The sequence below is a fragment of the Calidris pugnax genome, unplaced genomic scaffold (genome assembly GCF_001431845.1).
Source record: "Calidris pugnax isolate Ruff unplaced genomic scaffold, ASM143184v1 scaffold65, whole genome shotgun sequence".
In the NCBI taxonomy this organism is placed as follows: Eukaryota; Metazoa; Chordata; class Aves; order Charadriiformes; family Scolopacidae; genus Calidris; species Calidris pugnax.
Window position 1 is genome coordinate 1404093 of NW_015090785.1, and position 13807 is coordinate 1417899.

Here is a 13807-nt window from a genome sequence, read left to right on the forward strand (position 1 = left end):
GAGGGGGGAAAGCTGTCAGTGCTATTAATATTTAACATTCGTTATTATCCCCTTTATTATTATTTAACTTCCATTACTTATTACTCTTCTGTTCGTTGTTTTTATTCTTTATCATTTATCATTATTATTCCGTTTTCTTTATTATTCAACTTTTATTCTTGATTGTTTGTATTTATTATTTTATAAATATTTTTTTTTTCGTACTATTACCCCCCCCCTCCTTTCCCCTGACCTCCTGCAGACCCTTTGCTCCCTCCGCACTGTCAGAAAAGCCCTTTCCCCCCTGTGGTGACGCTCGGCCGTGGGGTTGTGACGCAGCGTCCTGCCTTGGGGCTCAGACTTCAGCCATCCCCACGCACCGGGTTGCGGGTGAAGTGCAGTCCAAAGGTCTTCTGCTCGTTCCCATCGTGGCATGGAAGGGCTTCGGGCTGTTTCTGTGTCCCTGGCAGGTCATATTTATATATTATTCTCCCCACGGCAAATGCAGATTAGCCTGAATCGCAAAAAAAACCCAGCACGGATCAAGGTGATAATGTCCATCCATGCAGTGTAGCGCACAGTGTGATTTTAAAGTGGAAAAAAAATACTTTTATGGAACAAGTTGGGCGTTTCTTACAAGCCATGAGGTGAAAGCTTGCCCCTGTGGGTCTGACGTGCCACTGCCATGCAGCAGCGTGGGACTTGCTGGCCTGGTTTCCCAAAACATCCTCAAGCTCCTCATGCTCTGCTGCACCGTACAGCTCCAGCCGATGGCTCCTGTCTTCAGGTCCTCAATGGTGTGTCCCCGTGTCCCTTTCCTGCCCTTCCCCATCACATCGCTGGGCAGGGTTTGGGTCAGGCTTCTCCACGTCGTCATTTTTCCCCACGTCATCATTTTTCCCCACAGCAGCAGCGTGTGGCTGGTTTGGACTCCACGTCCAGGCGCAGTCCCCTTCTCTGCCCTACAGAAAGCCAGCAGGACACTGCCATGGGGACGGCAGCTCCTGGCCTGGGGAGCTGGGTGGCCATGGATGGGCTGAAGCTCCTCTCACCTCCCGGGCTGCGCTCACAGCAAAGCGAGCTCCCATGGCAGGGAGAATTTACTCCAGCCCCAGTGAGGTGACTGGCCGGGTGGAAAACAAAAGCAATTTCTGAGTTGGTGCAGTGGGGTTTGTGCAGGGAGCCGGACCCACACACCCCACTGGGGACTGTGGGGTCCCCCCTCTTCCCCCGCGCCTGGTTCCCTTCTCCTGAGCTGGATGGTTATCAAATTAAAATTAAAAACCAAACAAACTCAAACATAAGCAAAAATAGTCTCATATACAGACAATAAATGGCACCTCCAGCCATCCCAGAAAACCCAGGGGCTGGTGTGCCCAAGCAGCATGCTGGGCCATCACACTGCCCCGTGCATTGCATTTTCTAACGTATATCCCCCATACTCCATGATAGCTGTGTCTTTTAGCAGCCTGACAGCAACTTCCAGTATTTCACAGTCCATCTTCTCACCCTCCTGAGAAGGTTTTTCATTCCTGGACCCTTTGCCCACCACGGCCTGCAACACCCTGTTGGCTTCCCTGCTCAATGTCCCCTTGTTCTCCTCCAGTTTCCACCCTGGGATCTCCTGTGGGCCCTGGGTCCAGCCTGGCAGCGTGGGGGTGCCATCGGGGGGCTACCCCAGCCAGCCCTGCTGTGCTCAGTGTCTCACTGGACAGAATGTGGGGGGTATATGCAAGTATATATATATATGTATATGTACACACACACACTCTTTCTCATATTTTTGTATAGAGAGAGCAGAGATATAAGAGAAAGTTATATATATTTATATATATATATATATACACTCTTCCTCATATCTTTACACAGAGACAACATAGATATAACTTTTTTATATATATATTTATATATCCTTGCTTATATATACCAAATATATACTTGCTCTCATATCAAGACAGAGGAGATGAAGCAGCTCTGGACCCAGAGCAGGCAGGGGGACATGCTGCCTGTGCAAGGTGACACAAGGGAATGGCTTGCCAAGCTTGCCTGGGCCCGTGGCATGCGGTCAGTGAAACCTTGGCAGTTCGTATAGCCCGCTTGTCAGCTGGGAATAATTGTTTCCAAAGCCAACATGGGAAGGGTGTGTATGTGAGTTCAAATTGTTAACCAGTAATTATGCTAAAAACATTCAAGTTTAAACAGATAATATTCAAGGTACCGACTGGAGAGAAGAAAGAATTAAAGGCAAGCACTGGTATACAGGGATTCAACACCAGCTCCTGGAAAATAGACACTACTGCTTCACAAATGACCATTGGGAAAAAAAAAATTATTCAAGTTCAGTGCAGATCCCATCCCTGTGTAGTATATCGCAGGGAAATCCCTGAGCAGAGAGAACACGATTTTTCTAAGCTCTTAGAAGCAGGAATTAAATTCAACATGTGAGAGAGCTCTTAGTACACTAGCAATTCACTAATTCACAGCCATGACTGAGACATCCATTGTGAATTAATTAATTCTTGCCAATTAGGAAGTGTATAAACATGATTAAAAAACCCAAGTTACTCCACTGGAAAAAAATAAGGTAGTTAGGAAGACAAGTCCTTGGGTGCTTTGCTCAGGAGGGACAGCCCTCTGAATGGGCTTTCTGCTGCTGGTTTGAGCTTCCAGTGAGCTCCACAACTTGGGTTCAGCCCCTCTGACCACCATCCTGCACCAACAAATGTAGGAGGAAAATAATATGCCATCCTGAGAACTTAATCTTCCTTAGAGGAGCCCTGTTTTGCTCACCCCTTTTCTTCCTCTGCCCATTCCCTTTGGAGGATGTCTCCTCCTCTCTCCCACTGCCTTACTGTGGGGGCAGGTCCTGGTACCCTCATCATGTCCTACACAACTTCTCCCCGGGTTTTCCAAACACATGCGTTTGGAAATCACAGCTCATACAGGCACAACCCCATGCAAGACAAATGTCCCCCCTACAAAAAGCCCCATGCTGTGTTTTCCTGGCAGTGGTGCACATGAAAGCTCCCCAGCACAACCCCAATCTGCACAAAGAGCCTGAACCATCGTAGGAAAGTGGGCAGGGAGCTCAGAGGCAGAAATAACTGCCCAGACCTTGGGCCTGTCACCACCTGGCCATGCAATGGGATGGAGGTGTTCCTGCCAACGGCGTGGCCAGCTCAATTGGCACGGCACGGACCGTCTGAAAAAATAATCTGGGTCTTCTTGTCAGTGACCTTCACAAACGTGCAAAGAGGAAAGAACATAACCAACGTCCAGCTTATGTTTAAATTGGGCATGGGCAGTGCACTGGTGTGAGAGCCCGGGTTCCTGGTCCCTGAGAAAGTGTTGCAGGGAAAAAGCTTTAGGGAGGAAATATTAGGACTAGTAACTACTAAGTTAAGCCAAATATCTTCTGCTTAAGTTTGCAAGAACAAGAATCCTGAGTCTTTCCACGGACTTTGGACCAAGCTGAATTGGCTGAATTTAATCACCCGGGTTTCGCAAGTGCCTGTGACTGCTCCTGAAACTGCATTCCACCCATTACTAGCTGGGGGTGTGCGTTGCAGGCTCTGGAAGTTTTCCTCAAAGAAACATCTCTCTGTGAGCATTTTGTTGTCTTTCAGTTCATTCAATTAATATGAAATGAACAGACTCACAGCCCCAGACCCCAAATATTATTTACAGTAGAAAGCACAAGTAAACGAAATTGTCATGTGTATCAGTTTTGGTTTGTTGGTTGTTTTTTTTCCTCACAGCGATACTATGATTTATCCTCAATTCAAGGAGCCGTTTCAGAACTAAAACACATTTTAAAAAAACTATTGCAAACCAGAAGAACTAAGGGTAGCATGTAAAGATTGTCAGAAAAGAAAAACAATTGCCAGAAGTATCATAGGAAAAAAATATCTGCTGCAAATTCCTTTCCTGGACAACAAGAAGAGCAGCGTGTCATTCTGCAGAACCCTGTCCTTTTAATAAGCTTTTTATTAGCGGGGAACAACTGAAAGATATGTATAAAGTGCAGCATCCGTTCTAGCCAGTATCTACTACTAAAACCAAAACTAGATTTCCATCACAATGGTAAACATCAAAGGAAATAACAGAAATCACCCTCAAAAACAGCGCTGTAAAAGAAGGTATTTCCTGAGTTAAAAAAAAAAGAAAAGGTTGTTAAATACATCCATTGATTCAATAAAACTGGCAGCGAATACATCTATGAATCCTAAATCATGCTCTCGGTGGGTGAAGATTTACTGCACTGATCACCCAACACGTCTGAATGACCATCACCCTGGCCAGCCAGCCTCACTCTGTGTGTCCCCACAAGGGCTACCTGCCATGAAAAAATTTCTTGAGGCTTTGGGAGAAGAGAGGCTGAAGAAGAGCTTTCTCTACTGACCTGCATTTACCCACCAATCATCCAGAAAAGACTGCTTTTCTACTATGATTCCTCAGCTCTTTTACTCTCCCGCTTTTACTGAATCAATTCTAAAATAGAAAACTATTGAAGGAGAAAGGTGTTTCCTGGTTATGCTGGTAGGGTAAGGTTAAAAGCCAAGGAAGGGGAACTGGAAGCCAATTGCTCGTCCTCTGGGAACCTGGATTCCTTCAGTGACTCTTCCTCAGGCTCAGCATTACCAAAACAACTGGTGGAGGGTTTTTTCGGATGCTTTCCCTGTCCTTTTACGTTTTAAAGAAATTATGAACCAAGTTTACTAACTCAGTTCATATGTAAGTAGCACCTGTTGAGCTTTGAAGCCCAGACCCTCTGGATAACACCGCTATGCAATTATTCAGCACATTACCCCTTCAAAGGACTTTGCAGAAACTAAAATATTAACCCTTAGAGCAGCAAACTGCTGCAGTGAATGGCAGGGGCTTGGTGCTGCTCTTCAGCTGGACCCTGTCCCAGCTGCTGCAGGGCTGCACTAACACAGGAGCCATTGCAATGTCACTTGACACTTGAATCTATGTTGAGCAACTCCAGCAAATACCTTCCCTGAGACTCTCCAAAGGTTTTCTGTGCCTCTCCTCCTCTCCCTCCTCCTCCCAATGGGAATCCTGGCTCCTGAGGAGGGGACCTCTCCAGAGCTCTGCCCGTCCCCACCTTCCAAGTCAGGTGCTGGTTTGGGGAAGAGCTGAGCCCCTTTCCCCCAGCTCAGCAGGATTCACCTGGGCACCTTCAAAAGTGATGTCATCTACTCAATTAAACTGTGAAAGCTCTATCTTCTGAAAATCTGATGTGTGCAGGTGTACAAGTGAGATGCTGTCTGCATGTGTATATACATATGCACCAGGAACAGGGAGACAGGAGGAAACATCACCTCTAAAACACAACAAAGCACCCAGCTGACAGCAGGTATTCTTGTGGAAAACTCCTTGGAGAGCTCATGTGTGCTGTGGCCTCTTTTGCTTTTTAAAAGAGCAAACCCAGGGCACAATTCCTAATGTTAAAATTAGACAAGAAAGAAAAAGAGGGTTGTGACAGCAGGAGTTTGTTATTATTTTTAAATGCTTCATTATGGAGAACCTGAAACAAGTGCAAGCTCTGCTTTTCCCCATCCCAGATGGGGTTGTGGAGCATCACCCACCTGCTGGCTGCTCCTCACCCCGCAGGGGCTGTGGGCATCCCTCCACCAAGCGACTGTGACCCAAGAGCAAACGGGACTTCTTACTCCCTCCAAAGGAAAAAGAAATCCTCATCCCTATAAAAAAGCACAGTCTCCTGGATATATTTGGAAAGGAAAAAAAATTAATAAATTAAAGAGGAGAGAAACATGGTCAAGACCAGGCAGTATTTATAAAACAAAAAGCAGTATAAAACTTTTTGCTTTAATTGTTAAAGAATTTAGATATAATAATATGGGTACAAAAAAAAAAAAAAATTAGCTTGGAGACCATGATGTGACTTTATGTACAATCTAGGCTGGACTCGGCTCACAAGGACCAGAGACCCTGCAGCTCATGCCCTCCCACCCTAAGCCCTCGTGTTCTCCGCCGTCCCAGCAGCAGCCGGGCTGCACCGAGACCCAACCAGCAAGTGCAAAACAAACCCCAAGCGAGTGTTTCCCCACTTCCTCGGGTGCTGCAATCCCAGCCCTGCAGCACCAGAAACCAGCAGCACAGAGGAAATGCTGCTGGCAAGCCTGGTGCTCTCCTGGCCACCTTGCTGTCCCCAACGGTAGCCAACATGCCCACGGTGCCGGCAGGAGGGCTGCGGGTCGCTCTCCCTGCGCAGCCTTCAGCGACGACCGTCCTCCTTTGTGCTGACATGGTATTTTGTGTCAGGGGCTGAGGATGTGGTGGCAGCACACGTATGGACACGCGCTATAAAAAGAAAGCTGCTGCGGGCGTGTGGCCAAGCCGTGACGAAAGCTGCACTTGCTCACAGTCACAGAAGAGATATTTGTCTCACAAAGGTGAAACTTAACCCTGATCTTTCTGCGGCTTTGGGAACCGAGAAGCTAAGAAGAAACAGGCTGTGTGGGATGCGCAGGGGCTGGGACAACAGGGGATGGGATTTGGGATGTGCAGAGGATGAGGTACGGGGTGCCAAGCCCTGGGTTCTGATGGCTGGGGGAGCCAGGCACTCATGCTGCTGTGAAGGTAAAGCTTATCAAATAAGCCAAGCACTTATAGAACCATAGAATGGTCTGGATTGGAAGGGACATTAAAGACCATCTAGTTCCAGCCCCCTGCCATGGGCAGGGACACCTCCCACCAGACCAGGTTGCTCAAAGCCCCATCCAGCCTGGCCTTGAACCCCTCCAGGGATGGGGCAGCCACAGCTTCTCTGGGCAACCTGTTCCAGTGCCTCACCACCCTCACAGCAAAGAATTTCTCCTCGACATCTAATCTAAATTTCCCCTCTTTCAGTTTAAAACCATTACCCCTCGTCCTATTGCTACGCTCCCTCATAAAGAGTCCCTCTCCACCTTTCCTGTAGACCCCCTTTAGGTACTGGAAGGCAACTATAAGGTCTCCCCAGAGCCTTCTCTTCTCCAGGCTGAACAACCCCAACTCTCTCAGCCTGTCAACTCACTGCATTATAAATGAGGCTTGTTATCAGGGAACATCTGGTAACATTACACACACAGCAAGTGTGAGAAAGCCCAGAGCTTCCCTCTGAATGAAGCAACTCCTGGGATGCCCCATGAGGAAAGTTCAAGAACCCCCTTGACCACTCTCTCAAAGCCCCCGACACCCTCTCCACCAAGCCTGGACCTTTCTACTCCCTCATACCACCACTTCAGCACAGGCAAGGGGCTAACCCTTATCAGCCTGTCAGCACCCACGTGGTTTATCAGATTTTCTTCTTCCTATAAGGCACCCTTGGCCTAGGAGCTGTGTTGCAAGCAGCAGCATTCTGACTGTGAGGCAGCAGATAAGACTTCCTCCCAGGGCCAGGAGCACTGCTAACCAGCCAGACAGGAGATGTCTTGAGCAATGGCAGGAGCATCAGCTGATCCTTAACAGGAAGGCTGGATGGGGGTGTGCAAAAGAAAAGCCAAGAATTACTCAGCTGGTACCAGCCTTGTAATTATTTCCCATCCTAGGAGTCCACTCCCTAAGACGGTAGAGCCAGCTGGTACCGAGGAAGTTGAGCTGGGGCTAGTGAGGTTTGGTGCACTCAGTAAAGGAGTTTCCACATGTCCAATGCTATTTCTGGAGCTGGAATAACCCTATGATGAAAATACTGCATGTAGCACTGTCCAATGCCATATATGTCCTCTCTCTCTCCACCTCTAAAAGTCTTTGGAGCAGGTGAACCTCAAGCTGTGCTCCTACCCGTCTATACCATGGTGAATTGCATAGGACATCACCCTGACAGGCCACCACTTGATCATCTACATCAAGATTCATCTCCCAGATCTCCTCTGCCTCTTCCCCGCTTGCCACACAACTCTCACCCAGCCACAAACCCCATCACCTCCCAACCCTCTGCCAAAAACGGTTTCCTGGTACAGACAGTGTTGCCCCAGCCCCAAGGATTTGACCAATACACCCTTCCAACACAAAGGGTGCCTGGAGCAGCCTTCCCAGCAGAGCCGCAGCTCCCCTGGCTGCAAGCTCTGATGGTGCCTTCAATCCCGTGTCCCACCATGGATGGCATCTGCTGCATCGGGGCTGTGCTCTCAGCCAACTCTCCCTATGATAGCACATGACTGCAAACACTCTTCTCCCCATCCCACGCACAGATAAAACATCCTTTGCTTTTCTGCCCCAGCTTATCTCCAGTGCTCTCCCTGTCCTGGCTGGGCTGTGGGACATGTGGTTCCCCCGTGGCCCTTGCTGCACCAGCCTGAGATGGGACATGGCTGGTACAACATCCCAAAGGGAGGCCAGTCTGGAGACGTAGCCCTGGTCCCCCCCTGGGGCCATCCAACCCTGAGTAATCTCCGAGCGGCTGCGGTTTCCGTGCCTGCGTGCCGGGAGCCTGCCCAGGCACCGCCTGCACCCTGCGGACCCAGCGCATCAGTCACCGCGCTGGCACGTCCTGCTGCTCCTCTCCTCACATTCCTCCTTTGCTGTAACATTCTGGGAGCAAACCACCCCTGGGCGACACAGGGCTTTCGGGACGGGCTGCTTGGGATTGGCAGCTATCAAGAACCCTCCAGATTTAAATCTTTTAAAGGGTTAAACCATTACCCCTCGTTTTTAAACCTCAACCTTGAACCAGAACTGACCTTCTGAGAAACCCAGACAAACCCCTCTTTATTCATAATGACTAAAGCCCCTGTAAAAACAGCCTCTCCTTGGGGAGTGTTTGCTTATGGCAAGGCGGGTCCGGAGCCCATCCCCGCGGGAGGGAAGGAGGGTACGCTGAGGTTGCACGCTGGGTCTGACCCACTCCCCGTGCCTCCACGTTACCCTGTCCTCTCCTGCAGCTCCCCAGCCTGCAATCTGCTCCTGGCCACACAAACCCCACGTTACGGCACGTGCCCAAAGCAAAGCTGCTATAACAAAAGCAGACCCAGCAAACCCACACACGGCTGGGGAGTGCTAGATGGGGCAGGACACCTCAAGCACTTCTGCCCACCAGCATCTCCTGAGGGCCAGGGATCCACGTTCCCACACAGAGACACCTCAGGAGAGGTACAAGCAGTCACTTAACTGGGGACAGATCCAGTCCAGATGCATCCTCAGCCTGGAAAGGAGAGGGCATGGGGTGATCCTGCTGTGAATTGCACATGCAGGAGAGCGGGCAGCATCTCTCCTCCCCGTCTCCCATGGTAAATCCATCCCTGCAAAAGGCTAGGGATGTTAACGAGGCTGTTTCATTAACCAGCCAGGGGCCTGAGCTGGACTCAGAGGCCACCCCAGCGCTGCACAGCCCTCCTGGTGAGTCCTGCCAGCTTGTGAACATCACTCTGAGTTGCAGGAGGCAGGATGGACCGGCCTGGGCAGGCTCACGGGTCTCTGGTGACACAGCATCCTTCCTGCAGCGTGGGGCTCCTCAGCCTGGCTGAGGTGGCTCCTGCTTCCCAGCCTGCATCCAAGGATACGGGTGTCTGGTGACACACAGCATCCTTCCTGCAGCATGGGGCTCCTCAGCCTGGCTGAGATGGCTCCTGCTTCCCAGCCTGCATCCAAGGAGGGCTCTGCTGATAGGAGAAACACGGGGGACACCCACAGCAAGGGTTTGGGCTGCTCGCCCCAGCCCTTGACCTCCAAAGAGGCAACACAGCTCCACCTCACCAGGCTGTCCCCTCCAGCACAAGGCTGGCCTCACTGGCAGGAGCAGCTCTGCCCTGCCCACAGCCCGGACAAAATGGATTGGGACAGAGATAAAGCAGAACAAAACTTGGAAGAATTAGAGGAATAATCACAGAGCTCCTCAGCTTTAACAGCTAACCAGAATTAGTTACTACCTTATGGGAATTTTCTTAGCTCTGCTCCCTTTTCTCTAGGCTTCTCGCTTTTTTGCTGTGAAGTGCCTAAGCAGAAGTATTACCAGCTTTCATGGCAAAAACTTATTTTAAATCATTTTATTTTACCAGCCAGAAAAAAGGGGAAAGCACGAACCAAAAGTCTGCAGAAAATACTTTTTTCTCTCAATATTTTTGCTCACCATTAAAAAAGCCTTCTTTCACCATTTTCACAAGGGTCTTTCAACTGATCCCAATCAGTAGGGTTGGTGGGGGTTTTTTACCATTACCTTGACAGAAACTCTTCTTTAGAAGCTTAGTTAAAGACATCGCTGCTGAGCTGTAGCTGCTCCTCTCCCTCTGCCTTGGCCGGTGGGTGTGGGACAGCCCATCCTGGCTGGTACCTGCTCTCCATCTCCTCTGCTGCCGCCATGGGGCAGCCACCTCCCAGGCAGCTGGGGCTGCAGGCCAGCTGAGACCATTTAGCACCTCCAGAAGGTTGGTCCTTGGCCAAAGCCCTGTGTTGGATGCCTCAGAGGGAGCAGGCAGAGGGCAAGGAGGGGACACAGCGAAGTTCCCTGGTCCCGTGGCCCCTGGCTGCCCCGAACCCCTCCCCAGCGGGGCTGGGGGCCGCTGACCATTTCTCTGCTGGTTATTAGATTGTTCACGGCTCTCAGGTTTGTTTGAATAAGCCCTTTTGTTCCCCGGCGCTTTCCCACGTCCCTCCGTTCGCTTGGCAGTCGCGTGTCCCGAGTCAAAGAGGAGCCCTGGCCGACAATCCCCAAAGAAAGTTTTCTTCGGAGCAAGACATCTGCGTCGGAGGGAACCTGCCAACATCTGCCACACTTTCCTCCTTTTCAAGAGCCTTTCTTTCCCTCTTAAAAAGTGCGGGAACAGATGTTAAAAGTTGTTTTCTTTCTCCAGGCTGTGAAATGTAGACAAATAGCAAAAAAGAAAACTCCAAGCAGCACTGACCCTTTTCTCTTTCCTTTTTTTTTTTTTTTTTTTTGGAAAGCCCAGGAAAAAAAGGGAGGCTTTGTTTATGAATGAGAATCCCCTTTTCAGTGAAACCTGGCAGTGGGCAATGCAAAAGGAAAGCGGGAATTTGCAGAAAGCTCCCTTTAATGCTCATTTGCATTGGCCTGTTGGGTCCCTACAATCCCCAGCACAGATGTCAGCCTTCCTCAAAGCCAGGGCAGCTCTCCCGCCAACACCCCCCATCCTACCCCCCCCGGCCTCCAAAATAAAGGCCTTTGCCCTGACTGAGAAGTGTAAAATAACTGTTTACAGCAAAAGCTGCTCTTCTTTTTCACGGCGGTGCTGTCTTACAAATGAACCTTGAAATGAGCTCACCCAGAGCAGACGCCAGCGGGCAAGCCAAGGGTCTTACCCCCCCCCCCCAACCGAGGCTGGGGGCTCAGCTGCCCTGTATGGGCTGGGCACGGGCCCTGGCTGGGGACGGGGGGCCACCACACTGTTCTTGGCCCCCCATCACACCCAGCTGTCCTCAGAACCCACCGCTTCCCCACCAGCACCTCCCCGCCTGCTTGCCCCATAGAAGCCACTTCGCTGGGAAAGCCTGAGCGTGACCCTCTTGCAAGGGCATCCCCCTCAGCCCAGACCTTTGTGGCACCTCACAGGGTGAGGAAAGCAGGAGGGAGGGTTCAGCAGGAGCAGCAAGTCCAGGCCAAGGAGAGAAGGGAGGATGAGGAAGGAGGTGCCACCACCACAGAGGCCAGAGAGACCTTTCCTGGTGGTGCTGGGGCTGGGCAGCCCCTGGGCCACTAACATGGAGGGGCACACACAGCACCCTACAGCCTTGCCCAGCCAGGGAGGGATGCCAACAGGCACAGGAGGTGTTTTTCAGGGCTTTTAAGCAATTCTGCATTTTCTGACACCTCTGCCATGCTCCGTTGGTCCAGGAGCCAAGATGGTCTCAGGCTTGCCCCTGCTGCCCTGCCTGCCTGCCTTGGGAAGGTGCCTCTTCCTGCACAAGGTGCTGGTGGAGGGGTGCTTGGGGGGCACAACAGTGGACTTCTCCTCTTCCCCACCCACTAGAAGCCATGTTCCCAGGTGATGGGCAGGCACTTCCAGCCTCCAGCACCAGCAAACTGCCCAGGTCCAGGGGTGCACCCTCTCCGTGCCCCCCTACCCCTGCCCCAGCCCACCCCCTGTCTCCTCCACGCCGAGCTGCTGGAGTTGTGCAGAGGTACAGACGCCTTCTATAAATACCAGCAACACTCCCCCTCCCCGGGTGGGCTGGAAGAAGCTTGAAAAACCAAAGGAGCCTTCACTTGTGCTCAGCAAGGGTTGGCTGACCTGAGGAGCTCCTGCGTGGAGTGGTGGGACCTCCTTCAGCTGCCTGGGCAGGGGATGCACCTGAGATGAGGAGCCCATCCCGTCTCCCTGGCACAAAGGACAAGTTGTCAACCTTCCCCTCCCAAACCCTCCTCTCCCAGTGCAAGAACCACACCAGCCCGTCTCGGGCCCGTGCCAAGTAGGGCGCTTATAAAACCAGGTAACTGCACCCCAGCCCTGCGTTTGACTGACAAAACCACCTCTGCCTGCAAGATCCCACCTCTGGGGACACCATTTCATGGGGAGCCTGGGCAGCAGAGCGTAGGGACATGCTGCAAGCACGTTTGCGTTTACACGCAGGCAAACACCCACCCACCCACGCGGCGTTTAAGCACGGGACGTGATGTCCTGGCTTTTATCTCTGGGGTACATCCCCACCCACGGCTGGAGGGGGGGAGAGAGGGCTCTGGGGCCGCCGGGCTGGGAAATCCCACCGGCAGATGGGGAGGGCTCGCGGCGCTTCTGAACCGCTGCGGCCCCTTCCTCTCCATTTCAATAAGGTGACACATTCGACACCAGCCCAAAGGGCTTCACCTGCGGGACTCAACAGGACACTGCCAAATCCTGCTCATTAGCAAAGCAACCGTCAGAAAGCAAAAGCAGGGTCATGAAAAACGCCTTCATACTGCTCCCCCACCCCCCCACCCCAAGACCAAGCAGAAGTGAGGAAGCATAAAAGTGCATTCTCACCCTGGGCCAAGACTCCTCCAAAGGCCCGTCTGCTCCTGCACTAGCATTTCAGAGGAGCCAACAGAAAAACACCCTTCCCCCCAAAGCCACCCAACCCTCCTCGCAGCACAGGGGGCAAAAAAAAAAAAATCAAAGAAGTAAAAGTCCTACAGAACTAACTCACCTCTAGGTTCGTTTACATCTGCAATGGCCTGTAAGTTTAATATTAAATTCTACATATCAGCCAAAAAACTAGAAGAGTTGCATATTTCCTATACCCATTTGTGTACAACAGAGAATTTGGGTTTCTAGGAGGTAAATAAAGTTCCCATGTTGTTTTCCCTAGAGGATTTCTGCGATGGAAACAATGCTCCTACAGGCGTCTGCTGTCAACAGTTTTTAATCAATCATCATCACCTTGTAATAATTCCTTGGAGCAGGAACTCCTAGCTCAAGTAGGCTATTATTAAATGAAGGGGCTGCTCCAAAGATGTAAGATGGCTGGGGCTTGGGTTAGCAGGTAAAAAGAGGAGATAGAGGGGGGAAAAAAAAGATGGGTAGAAGGCATTTTCCCAGGTGTAACTCAAGCGCTTCCCGGCTATTGTTTCCCTCCCTGGGAATCTGTGCAAATTGAGCGAGGAGCCGTGCAAGCTGCTCAGAGCGCGCCCATTTTCCTTTCCCTTCTTCCCTAACAAAAGATCCCTCCAAAGCCCGGCGTCGGAGGCTGGACATCTGTCGCCGTTTGGGGGGGCCGGCGTGGTCATTGAAAAGAAGCAGTGACCTGTCAGCTTTGATTGATGGCCACAAACCTCCGGGCTCGACCCCTCGTGTGGGAAAAGAAGTCCCGCCAAGGAAAGTCCCCTTTCACATGCTAATTGTGGGTTATAAATACAGCAGAGGAGCCAGCCGAGCAGCAAAGAGCCCGTGGG